A 9,754-nucleotide genomic window follows, 5' to 3' on the forward strand; every position below is an offset into this window, starting at 1 on the left:
AGTTCTTTTCTAACCCAGTAATTACGATGGGCAGCTTTCTATGCCAGGTACTATGTCTGTGAAACATTTGAAACTGCAGCGTGGTGCCCCGTTGTGCGACCGTAGCAGAACAGTTTCTAGCTATTCCCCTATAGTTGGACACTGAGGTTGTTTCTGATATTTTGGGATGATTTAGAATGCTGAGTTGGACAGTCTCCTAACTCAGGTCCATGTCGTCATTTGCCAGAGCCCTTTAAACACAGATGGGCTGGTAAGCGGCCATGTCCTGCATGGGTCTCTGCCACGAGGCGCTGTCTGAACCCCTCTGCCGCTTGCTGGGTGAGTGACCACGGTTAGTCTTGGCTTCCTTGCCTGTAAAATGGGGGAATTAATAGCACTTCCTCCCAGCGCCTGTTGAGAGGATAAAACGCGGTAATGGCACATCCTGGGATCTCTTTCCAGATCTCACCAGAGTAAAGGTAACCACCAGGCCGACAACCGGCCAGCAGACCTCAACGCAGAGAGACAGAGGGATGGGAAAAGTGATGTCAAATAGCATTTCAGGACCAGAAGGGAAAGAAGAAAGGGGTCTGTGGAAAGGGAAGGAAAGAAGTAGAAGACGGAGGAAGCTTGTTTTTATTGTTTCCCAGGCCACGGAACATGCTGGAATGCCCCTTTTACAAAACAAGAGAAGAAGTGGAGGTCTCTGTCCCCAAAGACTGAGGCACATTCCACGTTGGGACTTGTCAGCTGTAGGTTCCCTCCAACACAGGGCTCCTGGAGGCCCCTGGACACTTGGGCATCCCCCAATTCCAGCAGCAATTTCATTGAGACGCGACCCGCGTTCCTGCGTCTGCCTTCCCCACCCTCCGCCTGGGGGGGCCTGGAGGACAAGGGGCACCTATGAGTCTCTTCTCTGTCTCCTGGGGTCTCACACCTGCCCCGGGGAGTCAGTCAGTGAATGTGCATGAGAGGGAATGAAGGAAGGAAGGAAAGAATGAGTGATTCGGGTGGAATTTAGGCAGGGTTCAACCAGGCGCCCTGGGTCAGATGCAGGGGTATGGGAGGGGGATATGCCCCCATCTGGTCCAAATGGATTCGGGGGAATTGACGAGCAATCAGCTTGGTTCCCTCCTTGGCCACCGATTTATTGTGTCCCTGAGAAGCCACTTCACCGCCCTGGTATCCAATTTCCGTACGGGTAAAATGGGGGTATGGAAAGATGGTTGCTAGGACTGGCGGAAGTGACTTGCAGGGCTTTTCCTGTATGTAATTGTAACTCAAAAGGACAAAAGCAAGGTCATGGGTGAAGGCTCCGCGGCCGCAATGGCATCGGTTTGCTATTGACCGTTAGGGAATCAACCAGGCACGATGCAAACTGGAGCTCTGGGGTCAGGCTCGGCCCCATCGCTGATTAGCTGCATGACTTTCAGCAAGTCCCATACGCTCCCTGAGCCCCAGTTCCCCAGCTGTAAAACAAGGATTACAGTAGCTGCCTCTTGCAGCCAGACGCCTGCCTCAGGCACCAGTCAGCAAGGGCGTGAAAATGCCATTGGCATAAATCAGAGAGGCAGTGCCCAGCTAGCTCAGCTCTCTGCACGGTTCCCCGTGGAGCTGGCAAAATGTGAACATAATTCCTGCTCCTGCTTGTGCAAACACCTCCCTCAAGGGGAAGTAAACCCAGGCTTCTCCCCAGGATGGCCCACCTCTGTTGGGTATTGTCTGTGCCACACTCAGTCAGCGAGAGGCGCACGAAGTGGCCAGTCCCAGCTGCAACTCAGAAAGAGGTCTCATACTGGCTGCTTGCTAGCTACGAGGGCTCTATTTTATTATCTCCATTTTAAACTCTTTATTATGCCCTCCAAGCTGCTTTCTGGTTTGGAAAAATCACCTATTATAAATGCTCATAATAAATCTCTTATTTTGAGCATAGAAAGGCATGCAATTTTTAATAACAGAAAACAAGTTCCTCTCTCTCTCTGCCCCCCACCAAATAAACGTTCAGCAAGAATTTAAGAGTATCTGTTGAAGGGATGCCAGCTGGTCAGACCAGCCAGAGCACCCAGCCAGGCTCAGTCTGGCTCCCTCCTACTCACAGACTCTCTGCGGGTGAAATGGAAGAATGTTCTGGAAGGTGCCAGCATCTGCTCCCTTACCTGTGGCCACACGGGCCCTGGTGATTTCCAACCCTGGGCAAATCCACGTACACACGATGTCCCTGAGAAAATCACAGAGACTTAGAACCTCTGCCCATCCTTTCCCCCTTGGCCTGAGCGAGAGCCACCCCGGGCTGCTATCTCTGGGGCCCCTGGCCTCTGTCTCCCTCCTTCTTCAGACCTCTGAAAATGACCTGCAGGGCAGGGAGATGAAGACCCCCAGGTGTCCATCACTGGGTGGGGGGAGTGCAGGGGAAAACACAAGGCTGCCACACGCTGGAGGTACAGCAGGAATTAGTAGAGATGGGCTCCACAGACACATAGCAAGATGATGGATCTAAAAAGCCTAGGGATTAAGCTTGTATAGTTTACAGTGAGAATTCCTATAAACAAAACAAAATTATCTCAGTGCATTTAGTTCCTTGGTTCAGATAAAAATAATTTGAATGCTAAGGGTTATGTGTAGGCATGTTCGTAAATATACAAAGGAGAAAGAAGGGGAAGTATTGATTTGTATTCAGATTTATTCTGCAACCTATGTATGGTGCGACTAGCGCAGGAATACATCTGTAATCATCTGTAAAATTTATAACATGGCCACTATTTTGTGTTATCAAATAAGATGACTATAAGTATCTGAAAATTAAATACTATTCTGAAACTTAAAAAAAAAAATAGAGAGGCATATAAGGAAAAAATATATGTATTGCAAACTAATTACAGTTAGTAGCATTTTAACATTCTTTCATCAATAGTAACAAATGTACTATACCAATACTACAAGTCAACAATGGAGGGGGGTTAGTATGGGGTATGGGAGAATTTGGGTTTCCTTTTTTTGTCTGTATTTCTTTTCTGGAGTAATGACAGTGTTCTAAAAATTGAAAAAAATTAATTTTGGTGATGGATGCACAGCTGTATGATGGTACCGGGGGCAATTGATTGTACACTTTGGATCTTTGGATAATTGTATGGTATGTGAAAAATCTCAATAAATAAAAAATTTAAAAAAAAAGAAAAAAAAAAGCCTGGGGACGAGGAAAAAAGAGAAAAAGAGAAACAGAGAAAGAGTGAGGGAGGGAGGGAGGGAGGAAGTAGGAGAGAGAAAGAGAGAGAAAAAAAGAGAAGAAAGAAAGAAAGAAAGAAAGAAAGAAAGAAAGAAAGAAAAAGAGAAGGGGAGAGAGAAAAAAAGGAAGAAATTGAGATCTTTGACACAATACAAACCCGATATATCTTATAAAAATTAAAAATATAGCCATACAAATAGCACACATTTTGTAAAAACACCCAAATAAAAAACTTCCTCCAGGTCCACACTCAGCCGCTGTTCCCTCTGCCTACAATGCTGTTCCCTGCCTTCGGCCACTCAGCTTTACCTCATCCTCCAGTCCTGTGCTCCCATGCGCTGCTGACCCCCGGCCTCACCCCTCGGGACCCCTGCTCCTTCCCTTCCTAGAGCTTCTTGTGCACAGTCAGAACCACGTCTCTCCTCCTGAACGTCGCAAGTCAGCACTTACCTTCCACTCTCACCCGAACCCACTGCAAACTCTCCTCTGCCCCCACCTCGCCACATGCACCACCCCATCCACGTCCCTGTGACACTGCAGTGGGCAAATCCTAAGGCTCCCCCAGCCCAAGTCCCCGCCGCTCTGCACCAGAACCCCCTGGCCCAGCTTCTCCGACTGTGCCCCTCTGTGCCCCTCCTGGTGGGGACTCTCCGGACAGAGGCCCTGCTCCCTGGGCCCACTCCAGGCTCTCTCTGTGCAGGCCCTAGAGGGACACACCACAGGACCCCCAACTCAGTACAACCCCCATGAATTCACCTCCCCCCTCCCCCCAGCCTACCCCTCTGCCCGGCACCACCATTTGATGGAATTAGAAATCAGGGCGTTGTCTGTGACTCCTCCTTCAACCAGCCACCAGTGGGCCCCTCTTGTCCTGGTGTGTGTCATCTGTGTTTCTGTCTCAACTGCTTACAAGACCCCCATGGGGTGAGGCATGCGCGTGTCCCTTTCAATCGGCGCAGTTGGCTTCAGCTGAAGCATCGTGTCCCCATGGCCGCCGTGGGCCGATGGTGCTCGGGGCTGCAGAGATGAGTACAGCAACGCCCGGCCTTAAGGAGCTCACTGTGCAGCAGGCAGCTTTGGAGACACAGTTGGAACAGCAACAGCCACTTCTTGAAGGGGGATGGACAGACTGAGAAGGGATGTCGATCACATCTGTTCATGGGTCTGTCCCCACTAAACCAGGCAGGGTCCGCCCTGCATAGCTGAGCAGGCTCGAACACAAAGACTAGTTAGGAAAGGGTGGGCATGGCTTGGGTAACCAAAACGGCCAGTGCAGAACAGGGTTCCTGGGCCTGAAGGGGAGCAGGGGGTGGTCACTGGGACATACAGACAGGAGCGTGCAGGCCACGGGCAACAGACGGGAGTGGCGGGGGCCGACATCAGAGGGAAGCAGGCAGCCACCCCGGTCACATGGGGAAGGAGCCAGGGGAAGGAATCCCTGCTCCTCACTGCTTCCCACACCCTCCTCTCCTGTTGATGTCGGCCATTGGCCAAACACCAGTCGGAATCCAGAGGACAAGGCGCTGGTGGACAGTCGCTTCCTCCCTCTAGCAGGGCAGGCAGTGGCTGAATGAGGCAAGCAGATAAGATGGCATGTAGGTGAGTTGTCTTCACTCATTTTGAAATCTCCCTAATAAATGCCATCTGCCCAGGGGGGTCAGAGATGGGCTTGCTTGAGGAAACACCTTCCGACTGGGTTTTGAGGGATGAATAGGTGCTTGCCAGGAATGCTAGACAAATGGAATAGCCTAACCAAAACCAGGGAGATGAATACCACCTGTTTGGCACAAGGCAAGTGCTTCAGTCTTGCTGGTTAGTGCAATTTCCTGGGAGCGGCAAGCTGGCCTGCATTAGAAGCTCAGGGAAAGTCCCTGCCTCTAGGTGTTTCCTTCTCTCTGGGCCTCACACCCTCAAATGCAAAGCAGCACATTCATGGTGCTTCCAAACGTGCCTTATACCGAGGAAATGCTCAGAGTGTGAGGCTATACCGCTATCGTCGTGCAGGAAGAGCCTCCTAGCTTACTTCCCAGGGAGCCACAAATAGGACAAAGCGTTAGAAGGTTCTCGGCTAACCCAAAGACCAACACAGCCCAAGAGAGAACAAGGAGAGGGTGCTGAGCAGCCATCTCTCATGGGGAGTGGTCCGGTGTCTGGCCGAGGGTCAGACGGGACAGCCCCAGCACCCTGGCTCTGGGGCCGTAGCACACCTCCCTGGGCTCTGTTAACCTCATCCATCAAATGAGCCAGGGGGGCAAGGGAGAGCGCCAGCATCCCGATTCCCGTCTGTTATCAGTCTTGACTCCAAGACACTCCACACCCAGTTTCCTGGAAAAGGGAGAACTAGTCCTCAGGGGCCAAAGAACACAATAGCCCTGGATGCCCCTGGCAGCATGAGTCCCTCTGAGAGCGTTATCACCATGCACTATGGTGGCCAGCGGCAGACCCAGGCCCTTCCCAGGAAATTATTGGCACAGCCTATGAGAGCCTGTCTCGTGGAATTTATTTTAGCCTACATGATGCTAAAGCCGTGCAAACAGAGACATATAAAACAGCACTCCCAAGCCTTTGCTTGGCAATAAATACTTAACCACACTTAATATATGCAAGTTGCAAGCCTGCCCCTCTGCAGGAAAGCTTAAAAGCCATCCAGAGTGGGAGTAGGAACATTAAGAGGCCCTTGGTGCCAGTGGGCATCTCTAAGGGAGCCCATTCCCTCTCTGCAGGCTTCTTCCATCTTTCTGCTTGGATTGCAGATCTCCACACTCAGGCTCTGGTCTTTATAAGTGGGGCAACCAAGGTGTAGGTGATCTGCAAGGGCCATGAAACCAGAGCATAACCTTCTCCCTGGCTCCGCGCAAACCCTCTGGGAAGAGGGCACTCGGGAGGGTATTTGCATCCTGGAGTTGCAGGGCTGTAGCTCATCAGTGCAAGAAAGTGATTGTGAGATCATCTAATCTGATCTGATGATTCAAGAGATTTAAATGGGCTTAGCTGAGGTCACATGATGGGTTCATGGAAGGAGCTAGGCTTTGACAACAGACTGGAGTGGACAAGGGCAAGGATTTGCAGCCAGGTGACCTGAGTTAGAAGCCAGGCTCTGCCCATTCCTGGCTTCCTGAGCTCCAGTTATTTCAATTCCCTGTGCTTTGGTCTCTGCCTTTGTAAAAAAAAATATATATATATATAAATAAATACACACGCACATACACACACACACACACATACATATAGCAGCAGCACTGCACTGTGGGGATTCTGGGAGGATTAAACGAGACAGTGCGTATTCAACATAAACCACAACACCTACCATGGAAGGTGGTAAGAGCCAAAAAAATGATAGCTGTTGGGATTATGACTTCTCTAGATGCACATCTTAGTTTGGGTTTCCTCCAAGCAGAGACAAGGACTTAGGCATAGGTGATTTATTTGGGAGGTGATCCCAGAAAGCAGGAGTGAAGAAGCAAGGAGAATGAGATGGGGAAAAAGGAAAAACGAATGAAGGGTGTGTTAGCATGGAGCTGCAAAGGGAGCTCAAGGCTGCCAGCCTCTACTGAGAGACGTAAAGAACACTTTCCAGGCCTGTCCACTTACCCATCAGCATCCATCCCCCATCGGTTAAACATTGCACTGGGGGCATCAAATGCCTTGCACTCCCAGACTGCACTTGAACAATTCCTGGGGCAGAATAGGCAAAATGCACACTTACACTTGAGCCAGGATGCAGTCAGTGCGAGTGAATCAGAGCTCGCTGTTTCCCACGGCTGCATCACAAATCTGAAGTCAGCTAAGAAAGTGAGGCGGAATATCAGAGGCCTCTGCCTAGCCACATTTGGGGGCATCTTCCATGCCCTGTATGGCCACCCTGCCCCCTTTCCACAGTGGATTTAGCCCAAGGCAGCCATGCGTGCACCATGCTTGCATGTCCTGCTGGCTACCTAAGCCCAAGGATGCTGTGGTAGGTGGTTTCAGTGATGCCCAATTAGTGGCATCTCCTGTAAGTATCCCTCTGTGTGGTCCCCACTCTGGGCTTGATCACATGACTTGCTTTGGCCAACATGACATTAGCAGACATGCAGCAAGTAGAAACTTGAAAAGCTCTCATGCATGTGGTATCATACTCTCTTCAGGCTGAGTACTAGCCCACCACCAGGTGGAGGGTGAGAGAGACCATATGAGTGAGACCCCAGATGTTCCAGCCATCCCAGCTGTCTCAGCTGACCCAGTCATCCCAACCATTCCAGCAAGAGCCCAAACACATATGTGAACCCAACCATCCTGAGCAGAGAAGAGTCGTCCCCACTGAGCCCAGCACAAATTGCCAAGCCATAAGCAAATAAATGGTGATGTTTTAAGTCACTAAATTTTGGAGATGGGATGTAGCAAACATTTATGATGCAGAAATTGGTACTTAAATGTGGGATGCTAACACAACAAAACTCTGTAACATTTGGCATTGTCTTTAGAACTAGGTGGCAAAGAAGACTGAAAAAATAGTAAGGAAATGTTGATGACTGTTTCAGTTTGGTAAAGTTGCCATTATTCAAAATATCAGAAATGGATTGGCTTTTATAAAGATAATGTTTTAGGTTACAAACTTACATTTCCAAGTCCGTAGAAGTGTCCAAACCAAGGCATCAACAAGAGGATACCTTCACTGAAGAAAGGCCAATGGTGTCCAGAACATCTCTGTCAGCTGGGAAGGCATGTGGCTGGCATCTGCTGTCCTTTGCTCCTAGGTTCTGGTTTTGAAATGGCTTTCTCCAAAATGTCTCTGAGATTCTGTTGTTCTTAGCTTCTGTCTGTCAGCTCCTGTGCATCCTTGCTTATTGTCCCCAAGTATTTCTCTCTCATTTTCTGGGGGTCCTATCTTAGCTTCACCAGGGCAAGCTTTGGGCTTTCTCTCTTAGCTTAGCATCTCCAAACATCTTTCTGTCTGCATCTCCAAGTGTCTGGGTCTGTGTCAACCCCTGAGCTCTCTTAAGGACCCCAGTAAACGAGTCAAGACCCACCTTGAATGGGTGGGGTCACATCTCTATAAATAATAATCTAATCAAAAGGTCTCATCCACAGTTGGATGTGTCACATCTCCATGGAAACAACCTAATCAAGATCCCACCCATGATAAGTCTGCACCCACAAGATTGGATTAAAGAGCATGACTTTCTCTGGGGTATATAACAGCTTCAAACCAGCATACTCCACCCTCTGAACCCCAAAAAGACAAGTTCCTTCCATATGCAAAATACATTCACTCCATCACAATATCACAAAAATCTTAAATCATTTCAGTAACAACAGATAAGTACAAAGGCTTATCAAAATCTGTAATAGGTGTGGTCTGTCCTAACATAAAATTCCCCTCTGGCTGTGAACCTTAGAACAAGTTATCTTCTTTCAATACACGAAAGGACAGTTATAGGACAAACATTCCCATTGCCATAGGAAGAATTTGAAAGGAAAACAGGGGTCACGGGACCTAAACAGTCCTGAAAACCTGCAGGGCATGCTTCATTAGAATTCAAAGTCTGAGAGTCATTTATCAAATGACATTTTATCCTCAAGGCTGGATAGAGAGGGAGTCCCACCCTTTCCAAGGGCCTTAGTGGTGGTCCTGTTCTTTCCAAACACTGGAGTGAGTGCTCCAGCAGATCCACACATTGGGGAGACCCCTTCTTCTCAGTCCCACCCTCCTCAAGCATCAGAGTGGCACCCAGATTCTATGCCATCTCCATGGCCCAAGCTCTCCTATCTCCAAACAGGGGGGTGGTGCCTGGCTCTCCCCAATCCCCGGGGAATGTACTCCACTCTCTGAGGCCCAGGGTACCAACACTTTTTCTGAACAATGGAGTGGCCAGGCTCCCCTCAATTCTCAAGGCATCTTAGAACCCTTAGGCAGCAGCACTCTTTAACTCCAGGGCAAACTCACCCTATCCACATGCATGGGTGGGTCTGCTCTCCTGTACCAAGATTTCTTGACTCCAGGCCTCAGCTTCCATGGTTCTGTCTTTGAAGAAATTTTTACTTCAATTTGTCTCTTTTCTGTCCCTTTTAGTCCAGACTGGCAGTGGTTCCGTCTATACAGATCTCACAAAGAATTTGTTGGCTTGGCATGCAGCATGGAGGGGTCAAAACTGTCCGATGAAAGGACTTTCCACAAATGCTTTATGGATAACTCCATCTGCAATCCTGGCTAGTACTAAAATATTGGGCTGGTTCCAGGTTTCATTAAATCCTCACACAGGCCAGAATTTTTCAGACTATCAATTTCTGGTTTCTTTGTACCCAAGAGTTCAGTTCTCAACTTATCTCTTTCCTCTTGCATTTTACTATAAGCTGCAAGGAGAAGCCAGGCTGCATTTTCCACATTTAGTTTGGAGATCTCTTCAGCTAAGTTTCCCAGCTCTTCACCTTCAAATTCTGCCTTCCATCCAACACGAGAAATGCAATTTTGCCAAATTCTCCACCACTTTAAAACAAGGACCACCTTCCTTCCAGTTGGCAATGACATATTCCTCATTTATGCTTAAGTCCTTATTGGAAGTAATTTTAGAG

This window comes from Choloepus didactylus, chromosome 3 (assembly GCF_015220235.1).
Source record: "Choloepus didactylus isolate mChoDid1 chromosome 3, mChoDid1.pri, whole genome shotgun sequence".
Classification (NCBI taxonomy): Eukaryota; Metazoa; Chordata; class Mammalia; order Pilosa; family Megalonychidae; genus Choloepus; species Choloepus didactylus.